This window comes from Erpetoichthys calabaricus, chromosome 14, assembly GCF_900747795.2.
Source record: "Erpetoichthys calabaricus chromosome 14, fErpCal1.3, whole genome shotgun sequence".
NCBI lineage: Eukaryota > Metazoa > Chordata > Cladistia > Polypteriformes > Polypteridae > Erpetoichthys > Erpetoichthys calabaricus.
Window position 1 is genome coordinate 36873476 of NC_041407.2, and position 14363 is coordinate 36887838.

Sequence of the window (14363 nt, forward strand, 5' to 3'; positions counted from 1 at the left end):
CCAGTTCTCAAGTTTGATCCCCAAATCCAGCGAGGCCTCATATTTTAGTAGCATGCCCTACATTTCCCTATCATCCTCAGGCACCACAGAATTTGGTTACCTTATGATTTTTTAAAGGGTTGATGTTGGCATACAGCAGTTTTAAATAAACATCAGCTTATTTTTGTTGTTTCATTTTCTGTTTGCTCTTGCAACCTGATTTGTAAAAAACTGGACATGTGTTGACAGTCTGTCATGCAGCTCGTTAGCAGGTTAACCCGCCAATAGCCAGAGCTAGCAAACAGAGTCAGACTTTGTCCTTTGTCCATGCATTTTTGCTTCTAAACTTTACGTCTTCTATCTGATTAAGGACTATATTGGAGGTCACTTCAGAAAATGCTACAGATGTTTTTATTTTTTACTCTGTTATATTTCGTTAAGTAATGGGCTTACAGACACACTATACGGGTTCATATCCTCTGAGCAGTGGGGATCCATGGTTGGTTTTAATAGATAAACCCTCATAAGTTTTACTTTCTCAAGGAATATTGTTAATGGGAGTTTTAATTTAGGTTAGATTAGATTTACCTCTTCTCCAATATTAGAAGACCATAAATATACAGTACATTATATTTTTAAAGGACCTATGCATTTTATTGTGATTCAAAAGCTGTGTAGAGTAGTAGTTAATGCTTTGAACTTCATATCCTGAGAGGCTGGGGCTGGGAGGAAATGTCCCTGCTACTGATACTATGTGCCCATGAGCAAGTCACTTCACCACCCAGTGCTCCAATTGGAAAAATAAAAGAAGTGTCATCAATTGTGTCTCAAATGTTGCCAGACAAAATGTCAAATATGTAAATGCAAAGTAAAATTGTTCATTTTACTGTTTGTCAATCCTAATTTGAGTATTCATGCATGTAAATGGTGAATGTTTTAATTATTTGACGTTGTAGTGTAACAAGAAACTGGAAGAAGTGCACTGGGCTTGTATTTAGAGAAGTTCAAAGTTTATTGTCATGTGCACAGTAAGGAAACACATTTCTCTGTACAATGAAATTCTTTCTTTGCTGTCCACACCAAATGCCAAAACCAACGTATAAAGATAAACATAAATAATAAGTAGCAGTTAGATAATAAGTAACAGAGGCAGCATAAAGGCAGCATAAGAGAAGAGCACTATACAAAAGAAGAACTGAATTAAAATCCTCCATTATCAAAGTCTGATTGTACCCAGTGAAAGAAAATGTTGTAGAAAAGAGGGTGGTAGCAAAATTGGATGCAATCATGAAAAATCCCCTCGTTTCCCTCCAGGAGGCGCTGTTTTGGAGTACTTTTAGCCACAGGCTCATTCCGCCACTACTAAGAAGCACCTCTGAGGATCTTTTTCTTTCCACTGCTATCGAGCAATTCACTCAATGTAATCATTAAATTTATTTATTGACTGATTGGATGTGTTATCTGTCCTGTGAGTCTGTGTTCTTGTTTTTTATACTTCTGCCACTCTAGGCATTTGAATTCCCCCATGGGAATATGTAATTTTATCTAATTTATTTTATATTATATTTATATTATGAGTAATATATAATATTTGACTTGGGATATGCAGTATGGTTATGACTCACAAAATGCATTTTTTTAAGGTTCCTCACTTCCACCAATAACCTAAATGTCAAACTTCAAACATTGTTTTTTTGGTTAACATCCTAGCTACTGCTGATTTGTGTCTTTCTTGGCTTGTCCTGTTAGGAGTGAATTACAGTAATCTAGTTTGTCGCTTTGAGCTCAATGGATGAATAATTCCTAAATGTATAATAATTCTAGTAATCTAGTTGGCTAAAAACAAATCTGATGTGTTGCAGGCTGTAGTTAACTTAGGAGAAAGGAATGTGAAAATTAAAAAAATATTATAGACTAAAAAAATCTTTATCAGCTTAAGAAGTGTTGCTTCTAATATTATGCTTTATGTTTTCAGAATACGTTTTGCTTTACATTTTACAATATATAGAAGCACTTCATAAGAAAACGTTGAACCTAATAAAAAAAATTTATGAGCACATCCATTTGTGGGGTTGGGTTTATAGGCACCATGAGCCTATTTCAGCAGCATCAGCCACAATGCAGGAAACAACCCAGGATTGCACGGCAGTCAATCATGGAGCACAGATATGCACTCATCTGCACTGCCTCATACTATGACAGTCTTATTTATCTCTCTGTATCATTCTGCTTTTCAGTACATTATTTTGCAGGGTGCTATTTTTTTCAGATTCAGGACTTTGCAAATTCTAGAACCTAATTACAAATTATCAGGTGTATCTTCCTCCTCCATTTTTGTAGAAAGAATTTTTTAAGAAACTATGGGTTGTCTGTTCATATTTTCCTGTGCTTCCATCTCTTATGTATTTTCTTCACCCCTTTCTCTCTCTTCTTCTCCTAATATGGAGCTATTTCTGTTCTCTGTGCCTTACTACGTGAATACTGCAATTGGTCTTGACAACCCACCACTTCGTTAAATTCCTATTTTCTTGAGTAATAATGTATACTCCAAAAATCCTAACTGATGTTTCATGAAGTTCCAGGCCTCCAATGCATGCCAATATCTGTCACACTTCTTTAAAATTTTCTATTAATCTATCATTGGTTGAATTTGCTTAGATATTTCATTCCCGATTAAGAAACCACATTGTAATACTTTTTAAAATATCATGTTATAAACAAACTATACAACCATGAACTCCATCGCACAGACTGAAGATCAATGGATACATTGTTAGTTACAGTACAGACAAATGAAAAGTATGGCAAAGAATTGTAAATTTTTAGTAAATGCTTTTGACTTGTACTTGCTTTGTTTCATTGTTGAGTTTTAGTGTTTTCTGTTGCTGTGACTTTGAAGAAAGTCTTTCACTGAGACAAGCAGCTACAGAAGTAGCTTTTAGTGTATTTCATCGTGATGGCCTTGGTTGGCTCCACAGTCCCTGGCAGTTTGAATACAGAATTGTTGATAGTCATGTCCGAGGATGAGCCGAGCAAATGAGGATATACACAGACAAGAGGTAGGTGAAAAGTGCCTTGTGCTTTTATTCATCTATCTATTCCGTAAACAATGTCAAACAAGGGTGCAAACAGTGTAGCACTCCCTTAAAGAAATAAATAATTCTCAATAAAACAAGTATCCAGTCAGGGTTAAACAACAATAAATGATCCATTAAAACAAGGTTAAAATCCAGGCAGAATATTTTTCCTTCCATAAAAATAATCTCAAGACTTAGTGCTGCCACTCCGAAACCAGCTTACACTTTTGGGTCTCTACAGCTAAGTGCAGTCATCCTTTAAAATCCAACACCTATCCCTTGCAGCCTTCCTTTGGTGTCAGAGGTCAGAGGGACCCTGCAAGCTCTGCTTCTTCTCCTGCCACAATTTCTCATCATCTGCAGGAAACTGCTGAGACTACAAGGTCACCCCTGCTCTATGGGGTGATCTACCCCTTAAGTGTCGGTTTACTCTTGGGGTCGTAACCCAACTGCCAGCCTCCTCTCTTCTGCTGCACTAGCTTTGCCAAGATTATATCCTTCTTTTTTTTCTCCTCTCTCTTATTCATCATCTTAACCTCTGTGTTACTCTTATATTTCTCATTGCTTCTGCTTTAAAACTGTACAGTATCTGGGCATAGGTGCTGTAACAACCTGCTAACAGCTATGAAAGAAGAACTTGACTGATCTGCTTGCCTTTGGAGCAATGCATTCAATTTCTAACATCCACCTGCACCTGCCTGAAGGCTACAAACTCTGAATTATTTACTTACTTATCACCCCCCCCCCCCCCCCCCCATAAGCTGCCAGTTGCATGGGAAGGCTCCCCACTGTAACCAACCCAGTGCAACTGGTTGCCAAAGTTTGTGGTATGGCCTGTGTGCAGAATACTAAAACCACTAAAAGTGCTTATAAACCCCCCAATAAAATGAAACCCAAATCAAAGGACAAAAAAGAAACATGAAATTATAAAACATTAACTCAAACGTATTATTACAGTGTTAAAACAGTTTCTGACATGCTTTTTTGTAATTAAGAAGAAATTACCTTACATGGTGGTACAAATACATTTGAGCAATTAAATAAAACTCCATTATTCTATTAAATACAGTCTTGTTAAGAACTATAGTGCACTAATATGTGAGACCATATTCTTTTAAATATTGTCACGCATGTGTATCAGTAGATCACTCTCTAGGCACATCTGAGGTATGTACTAACACCCTGGGTCGAGAGGGGGCTCTAGCGCTATGTCCTCCTTTATTTCCCCTCCAGTGCCCCAGTGACAGCTATTGATTCTTCCCCTTCCAAGCCTTCACCTTTAAATCCCGAGGCTACCGGAAGGAGGTGAGACATTGTAAATGTAATACAGGATGGAGCTCTTGCCTGGTGACTGAAAGAGTGGATTACAAAGACTGACAACTCCTTTGATTTTGGACCATTGTGTGTTTGTTTTGTGCCAAGAGCGGCTACTTTTGTTTATTTTCAGTTTGATTAAATGAAGACAGTCGTGTTGGTGCCTCAACATTTCTTCGTGGAGCTTGCAGTTCATTCCTTGACCACAATATATTATCTATCTATCTATCTATCTATCTATCTATCTATCTATCTATCTATCTATCTATCTATCTATCTATCTATCTATCTATCTATCTATCTATCTATCTATCTATCTATCTATCTATCTATCTATCTATCTATCTATCTATCTTATTAAATATTCATGTATCTACTTTTTATACATAGGGAGAACTGATGCTTAACAATGATAAGAGGTAGAAACCAGATTGAAATGCACTGTGACTTTGTCCCAGCCACGCAAAGACAGCCTGGCAACAAGACTGACGCATATTCTTGGCAAACTGACAGCAACAGGCGTTTTATGTTGATTTCTGTGTGAAACCATTGCTTTTCAGAAACGATTTGGAAAAAATATTCAGCCCTCAAAGAGTTAAAGAACTGGGTGCCTAATATATCTGTTCTGTCAGCACTATAACAGGTTTTCTAATTTCTCTAGTTATATAAAAATAGTTTACTTGTGCCACTCATTTTCTTTAAATATTTTATTCTCTGCAACATTCTCAGTTATCTTTCATTATTTTATTGTCCAGGTAGTTTTTTCCCCCACTTGTATGCCATATTTTCCTACAATAGGCATAGATGATACATTTCAATTTTCAGAGATATTTTTTACATATGGAATTGCACTTTAACAGAATATTTTAAACATGTAAGTGAGTTATTATCGCAAGAGTATCGCAGGAATTGTCGGGTAGATGGGTGCTTTCATTGGATTGGCTGGCCCAGCACTGTCTCAGCTGTGGAATGGCCAATTGGGGGAGGCAGCTTGATGGATGAGGTCTCCAGGACTCTAAACAAATCCAAATCATATTATGTGATATCATCTACTGTTAAATTCTGCTCCGTACTTGGAATATTTTTATTTTTATAGTGTATTAACAATTATTTGTATTGTATGTGTATACACACATACTAAATAATTATAGGCCTATTTCAAATCTACCGTTTCTCTCTAAAATACTAGAAAAAGTAGTCGCCAATCCTTACGCATTACAATTTATTTGAGAAATTCCAGTCTGGTTTTCGCCCTGGTCATAGTACAGAAACGGCACTAACACTGGTTGTAAACGACATTCTGATATCCTCTGATGAAGGAAACTCCACTGTAATTATGTTGTTGGACTTAAGCGCAGCATTTGACACCACTGACCATTCTATTTTACTACACAGGCTAGAAAATGATGTTGGGCTTACAGGCACCGTGCTCGCTTGGTTTAGTTCTTATTTATCAAATCGATTCCAATATGTACAGAAATGTGCTGACAGTACTCCATCATTATACACAGAAGTTCAATATGGTGTCCCGCAGGGCTCAGTACTGGGACCTTTACTGTTTTCACTTTACATGCTTCCACTGGGATCTATCATTAGGAAACATAATGTTAATTTTCACTCGTATGCAGATGACACCCAGTTATACCTTTCATTTAAATCAGATGAAGTTTCTCCGATGTTGTCTTTAATTAGTTGCGTTAGCGAATTAAAGGAGTGGATGAATGAGAACTACTTGTCTTTAAATACAGATAAAACAGAGATGTTAATTGTTGTAGGGAATGACGCTGATCATAACAATATTTTGTCATCATTTAACTCAGTTGGAATCCCAATTAATTTTACTGAATCAGCCCGCAATCTAGGAGTTATCTTTGACTCTAGCATGTCATTTAAAGTGCATATTACAAAGTTGTCCAAAACATGTTTCTTCCATCTTAAAAATGTTAGGAAATTAAGGCGCTTTCTAAATAAACAGGATTCTGAGAAATTAATTCATGCATTTATCTCTAGTAGGATTGACTACTGCAATGCGGTGTTCACTGGATGTTCACACTGTTCTTTATACAGCCTCCAGTTAATACAAAATGCAGCTGCATGAATTATTACAAGAACAAGAAAATACGAACACATAACTCCAGTTCTTAAATCCTTACACTGGCTCCCGGTTAAGTTTAGGGCAGATTTCAAAATCCTTCTTTTAACATATAAAGCATTAAATGGCCGAGGTCTGGCTTACTTGTCTGAACTTATCATGACTTACAAACCTGAGGCACATTAAGATCTCAAGATGCTGATCTGCTTATGGTTCCAAGGATTAATAAAAAAACAATGGAAAGTCGCGCTTTTAGTTACAGGGCCCCTAAACTGTGGAATGGTCTGCCTGCTACTATAAGAGATGCCCCTTCGGTCTCAGCTTTTAAATCCCGGCTGAAGACTCACTACTTCAGTTTAGCATATCCTGACTAGAGCTGCTGATTAACTGTACATACTGCATCTCTGTTGTTAGTCATTAGCACTAAAACATAAGTAACATGATAGTTAGAATTGGATACTAACCCTCACCTATTTTGTTTCTCTTCTCGGTACTCAAATGTGGCACTTGGTGCCACGGCCCACCTGCCAAGTTGTTTTGCCTGCCTAAGGTAAAGTCAGCCCTGATGGAGGATCGCAGGAATCATGAGAAAGAGGGGTCCTTTCATCGGATTGGCTGGCCCAACACTGTTTCAGCCATGGAATGGCCAAATGGGGGAGGCAGCTTGATGGATGAGGTCTCCAGGAGTCTAAAATTTTCCAAATCTTAGTATGTGATATCATCTACTGTTAAATTCTGCTCCGTACTTCTAAAAAATTTTTATTTTTTATTTTTTATTGAGGATTTGTTCTGTTCTGTGTATTGTATTGTATTGAGCCCCTTCTTTTGACAGCCACTGCACGCCCAACCTACCTGGAAAGGGGTCAATCTTTGAACTGCCTTTCCCAAGGTTTCTTCCATATTTTTCCCTACAACGTTTTTTTTTTGGGAGTTTTTTCTTGTCTTCTTAGAGAGTCAAGGCTGGGGGGCTGACAAGAGGCAGGGCCTGTTAAAGCCCATTGCTGCACTTCCTGTGTGATTTTGGACTATGCAAAAATAAACTGTATTGTAAACTGTATTGTATTGTATTGAACCCCTTCTTTTGACACCCACTGCATGCCCAACCTACCTGGAAAGGGGTCTCTCTTTGAACTGCCTTTCCCAAGGTTTCTTCCATTTTTTTCCCTACAAGGGTTTTTTTTGGGAGTTTTTTCTTGTCTTCTTAGAGAGTCAAGGCTGGGGGGCTGTCAAGAGGCAGGGCCTGTTAAAGCCCATTGCGACACTTCTTGTGTTATTTTATGCTATACAAAAATAAATTGTATTGTATTGCTATTATGAGAAAGGATAACTATACTGTAAAGAGACAGCACTGGGACACAGTGTTTAGCACTGTTGACCACACATTCAGTCTGCTGGCTTTGAATCCTGTGTCCAGTCATTATCTATCTGGAGTGTGCATGTTTTTCTTGTGATTCAGATTTGGTTATTTTGCATCTCCAAATTGGCCCCAGTATGTATTTGGCCTGCAACAGACTGATGTCTTTCCAGGGTTTATACCTGCTTTGTGACTCATGTTGATTGCACTGATTGAGTCATGTCATATAAAGGAGCTCTGGAATCATGGGAGAGAAGGGTCCTTTCATCAGATTGGGCAGTCCAGCACTGACTCAGGTACAGAATAGCCAGTAGGGTGGAGGTGGCTAGTTGGCTGAGGTCTAGCTTGTCTGACTCCTTTTCTATAATCTGGCTGTGGTTTTAAAATTAGCTGATGGGCAGATATTGTTGTTTTTCATTTATGTTAATTAGTTCCTACTCATTTTTGATGTATTTGAACAAATCTTTATCCTTATATGTGATAGTTCTGTATATAGTGAGTGGTATAACCTATTCTTGTATTTTGACTTGTAGTTTGCACTATTGTATTGTATTTCTGAGGTGCAAATGCTAGTTTCGCCATCTAGCTCTCTGAAAAAAATGACTTCTATTCTGTTTTGTGTGTTGTATTTGCACAATTTTTGACGCCCATTTGCAATTGCCCAGCTTACTGGAAGTCTCTCTCAGAATTGCCCTTCTCAAGATTTCTTCCATTTGTTTACCCTACAAAGTTTATTTATTTATTTATTGGAATTTTTTCTTGTCTTCTTGAGGACTCAAGGCTAAGGACCTATAAAAAAAACCATTATGTCATTCCTTCTGTGATTTTGGGCTATACAAGAAGTAGATTGTTGTTGTTTATTGCCTGGGTAGGCTACAGGATACTAAATTGAATTAGCTGTGTTCATGAATGTACAGTATGTATGTAAAAATACAATGAATTCTGATTTTAATGATTTTTTCTGCCAAGTGACCAGTTTTGCCTTGCACGTTTTCTTACATTTATGATGATTTTTTGAAAAATGGTTTCCCTCCACCTCCCTAATATGACTGTGCAAATAGCAACTCCAAATTCTAGTTATACATCAATGTCGTGTGATGGACTGGCATTCCATTCACTGCTACTTCTTGTACTGAACCCAGTACAGCTAGGAGAGGCTCAGATACCTCTTGACCACATAATTCAATTGATGGGTTTGGAAAATGAATGGGTGAATGAATGTATAGATTACTCTGTCGTAAACAACATCTAATTAGCAGAAAGAAAGCATATACTCAGTGGACACTATCATGCAAATACAATCATAATTTATTCTTTCACTTTAAAACAGTCATAAGCAAGTTAACGAGACATAGAAGAATTCTGGTATTAGAAACATTTTTCTTAGATTTCAGTCCAGTGCCGACAGAAAAATCAATCAAATTGAAGCAGGGAATGTATTTATGTCAAAGATTTTGTCAGTTTGATCACGTAATATATTTTTACAGAGTTCGAATTTGTCAATGAGGCATTTCAAAAATTTTAGAAAATTAGCTCAAGGTTTACAGTGTCTCTCTGTTGCAAATTTAAAAGACCAAAAAATAAAGAATTTTTTCCAGGTACACATTACCGGAGTTTATTGGGCAAAGTGACGGAGAATTGGGACAGTAGTTAACCTACTGCTTCTGTTCAAGAGCAAGCCTCATTTTACTTGCTGACATTATTATGGCCACCAAATGCTGGTGAGTAATTAGGTGTTGCGCCCATATATTGGCTTGGCGTCTAAAACAGAAGACTGGCAAACGGCGGGAGTTTCCCCTTTAAATCCCTCCAAAAAAGGGAAATATATCCTAAACGTGCTGATAATTGGACATTTAGCCATGTCTGACATACTTTCACTGAGTAATTAATGAACAGCCAATGATTAGTGAAAAACTTAAATATGCTACTGTTGATAATGACAGTAGTAATAAAAATGAGGTGGCACCGAGGTCAACACCACGATGCTTGGAATTCAGGTTCAAATTTAGGTTTGGCTGACATCTGTTCATGCAAGTAGGCTTATTTGAGTTCAGTTGTAAAGTAATTGTTTAATTATTAGAAAATTGTCTGTATTTAGCTGAGTATTTGATTTCAAATAATACCAGTCTTTAACCCTTATAAGCCCTTACCAGGGCTTTCTTGGTCCAAACGTTAGTTTTTCATAGTGACCTTTGGAATGTCTCTTTTTTTGAACTAATTTTGATTTTCATTTGTGGCCACTAGGAAATATTATAGACCCCCCAAACCTCAGACACAATTGTGCTAACTCCAGTCCCATGTTCAAATAAACATTTTTTATTATCACAGTACCTTTTTACTGGTCTCACAATTGCCATTTCCCTTTCTTTTCATTTCATTATGTTACTTTCTTTTCTGTTCCTCACTCTTTCCTTCACTCCTCTAAGCAAGCGTTCTCCTTTTCCACCCAACTCCATCTCTACAAGAGATGAGATGAGGAGGCACCATTTTATGCGTATTTCTGGTGCCAAGACATTGCCCAAAGGAAATACTTAAGGGTCAGAAGAAAGCTTTGCAAAGTTAGGGGACACTCCCTCCCTGCAGCTCCCACTAGTAGCTCCCTTGGAAGCTAGCTGGGCTGCCTATAGTTCCCAGTATTCCCTGCAGGTGTGTGTACACTGTTACCTAGAGTATAAGGGAGCATAAATTCTACAAAGTCTGTCTCCCAAGGTCCTTTTGTTATACTGGCCTCCCAGCCAGGTAAGAATGTTCTTTCTGACCCCACCAGGTTATCACACCATCCATGCTCGCAAGCCATGCCAGCCTCCTGGCTGAGACAGGGAATGGAGTTTATCCCTGCCATCTATTATACATCATAGTGTTGGGTTACCAGTCTGCCAACCCAACTGGTTGGGCATTTTGTTTTATATATCATGATAGTGATTTTGGGATTTTTGGAGTAATGAAGTTGCTCCAAAAGAATTTTTTTTTCATTACCATGGTGAAAACTAATGTGTTTGTTAAAGAAGAGATTTATCATTTTTTCACATTGTAGTGCCACCTGTTTGACATTAACTTGAGTCATAGTTTGGCCATGTGATTGCACTGAATTGTTACATACAAGAGATCAACCACATAATCTGAGATTACCTTAGATACCTTTACAATAGGTTAAGATTTTGAAAATTCCATCTATTTGTTTTCTAAGTATATTTATTCTTTTACAGTATGTGAGAGGGCACAGGGAAGAAACTAACCCCGGATGGAATATATAGTCCATCTTAGAGAAAACACATGCACACACTGAAAATGGAAAAAATGTAGGAGGACCAATCAACCAAGCACTCAAGTCAGGGGAAGGAAGCAGAAGGGTTCCAGCAGAAGGAAACTGGAGGATATGGGAAACTCCAATATAGCGATTTTTGGAGAACATAGGACAAGACATTATAAAGTGGTGGGGTCTCCCCAAGATGCCCATTTATTAGAGGTAAGTCTAATTAGTTAACGAAAAGAAGAAAAACAAAAATAACAATTGAAGCCAATCGTGGCTGCTTTTAAGTTTAATTTCCCAGTGCTTCTGCGGCTGCAACAGCCTTGGATCTGAAACTGAATGCAGTGCTTCTGTGGATCTTAAACCCAAAGAGAAGGGACCTCCAAAGGACCCCAGAGTTGACATTATTGCTCCCCAAAGGACTCCACCTCCACACTTTAGCTGGAAGAGAAAGAACAGTTAGTACATGTGCTCTCTCACAACACATCCTTGTCTTGTTAACTTGCTTTGAGCCCATAACACTCTTCTTCAGCATGTGTGTGTGATGCTGTTTAGATTGAGACAAGCAAGAACATCTTCTTAAGCATATCAATCTTAATTTGTATAATTATTAGCAAAGCAAACAAGAAGACATAATCACTAAGGCAACATAAAACAATGTAAACCATAAGCAAAAGAAGTTTTCCCAAAATGACTAGGGATCAAGAAATTGTAATGCCACCACAATACCTGTGTTACCTCTGACTAGGAAAAGAAATCCGCTATGAAATATACTTCAGAGTCAAAATGTCCAGGGCCTATCTTGCTCACATCAGACAAGGAAGCAAGCAATTCAGGGTCTACTTTAAAACACATAAGTTCACATGCACAAACTTTATAATTTAAATTGATCCCTCATCTTCACATGCAAGTTTCTGAGTTGTGGAAAGAAACCATAACAACTGAGAAAATCCCAGACAGATGTGAGTAGAACACATAAACTCCACATAGGTATCATTGAACCCAGATCCTTGAAGCTATGAGGCAGTACAAATTTGATGGAAATGATTTGATAGAAATGCAGTTCCTAAAATGGATAGGTTTTTCCTCAAACAACATCCTGGCTTGGTAAAAACATTTAGCAATTAGAGGGACACATAAGGCAGCAGTTTCCACATGTAGGTCTCCAGGCCCTTGCCAAGCATCCAGATCCACCCTTGGTAAGGGTCACTTGGAAAGGCTGGCAGCCTCGGGCGGCTTTAGAATGAGAGCGTGAGGAGCTGCAGCTTTCTGTCTGAACATAGAGCATATAAAATGTACAGTTTCACACATGACATGCACTACTCGATAAGGTCCAATATTATGAAACAGATTTTCTGTTATGACTGTCAAAATTTCTCTCTGCTTTTTCTCAGTGCTTTACTCATTTGAGCTTTGTGTGTGCACAATAAATGGAAAAAATGGCTTACATGATTAATGAAGACATATGCAGCATGATCCCCCTAGTGTAACATTTAGCAGATTAGGTCTGCACACACGGTGCTGTATGATAACATAAAGCCACCAATCTATACAGACCTCTGTCTAAAACTCATTTGTCACTGGCATTAGAAATGTGATGTTTCTCAGCGTGATGTTCTGAACCTCTAAACATGCTACACCCCAGTGCTTCCTGCTTGCCATAGAATAACAGCATTCCAAGCAATCACTGCAAAGCAAGAAAAAGTGCAATGCATTGCCCACACTCACAGTGATCAGCAGATGAAGGACTAGTTTAAAATGATTTTTCTAATAATGTATTTTTAACCCTGGCTTTTCATGAGTAATAGTAAGTGGAGGACCTGCATATAATATATGTGAGTTTTTCTGGATGCTAGAAACCTACCTAACGGTCTAACGATTGTACAGATCAGATGTCAGGTTTTGTGCCCTGGCCACAGACCACAGGGTGGAGGTATGCATCTGCAAATAGAGCTGTTCAGGTCTGCAGTTACCTCTGACCACGCTGGGACTACACAGATAGGCTGGCAGTCGACCTCCAAGACCACAAGACAACAGTTATTGAGATGCTTCTATTTCCCCTCTAAAATGTAGAAAATGGGGTGCTGTTCTGCTGTAAATAGCCTCTGTCTCCATTAGATAGAATTCTCCAGTTTATTTTTATTCATTCAAAATTTATCCAAATGTAGGGATATTTAAGAACTTCACCTTCGTATGTCCACTATTTCAAATATATATGCAGCATATACTGCACTCAGACATGGGTCTGATTGCAATCTGATTATTTGGGTGGTCACCTATTAAGGTAACATTTGTGGTTGGCCATCCAGCCAGCCAACATCTACCACACCCTCTCACCTGTCAAATAATACAAAGAGTACATGACACGTGTTTCACCATAATTGGGGTTCATCAGATGTCTATAATCTGGTTCTCGCAACTGAGAGAGCGTGGTGAATGTTTGCTGACTGGCCAACCAACCACAATAGTTACCTGATAGGTGACCACTCAAATAATCAGAATGCGATTCAGACCTTTGGATGTAATACTCTGATCTTCACCCTGACAAGTAAGTAAACCATCTGCTGTGGCACAACGTTTGAGGCTCTGCCTCAGGTGCTAATGTCTGAGGTTCAATACCTGTAAGGGGAAGCAAAGGTGCATACACCAAATGAGCCCCAATTAGGTTAAAAAACATGTTGTGTACTCTTCGTATTATTTGGCAAGTACTGTATAGTACATATATATATTGTAGATATATATTAAACCAAGGCTTTTACCTAAATATATGTTCCTAGCCTAATGAACAACTTAAGAATATCTGGGTAAATATGATTTGTATGGTTCGTGTTATGTCAATGAATGCTTCACAGTTTATTTACAGTAACTAAGAATTAACGATGACTAAGCATGAAACCTTCTTCTCAAGAAATGCCTGCCTTAAAGCGCATTTTCTGTTCCTCTGGGAAGCTGTGGACTTACAGTTTATTACCTCCAAAAGCTCACATGCCCTTACTTTTTAGTTACTTATTCAACTATAGAGAAACGTTTGCTGTATATAAAGAATATTTTTGTTCTTGCCAAATATAGTGGCTATTAATAATCTAAAAAATTCTCCAAATTATTAAATCTATATTGAAGCATTACATTTTAAAAACTAAACCTAAAAAACACTTTTTTTTGGTGGTGGGTGGGGGGTATAGCATATGTGTTATATGTTTAAAAATGTTACATTTCTGTGTAAGCAATGATTAAATAATAAAAAATATTGATAATAACTTTAGGTAATATCACGTCTGAAAAGTATGTAATTAAGAT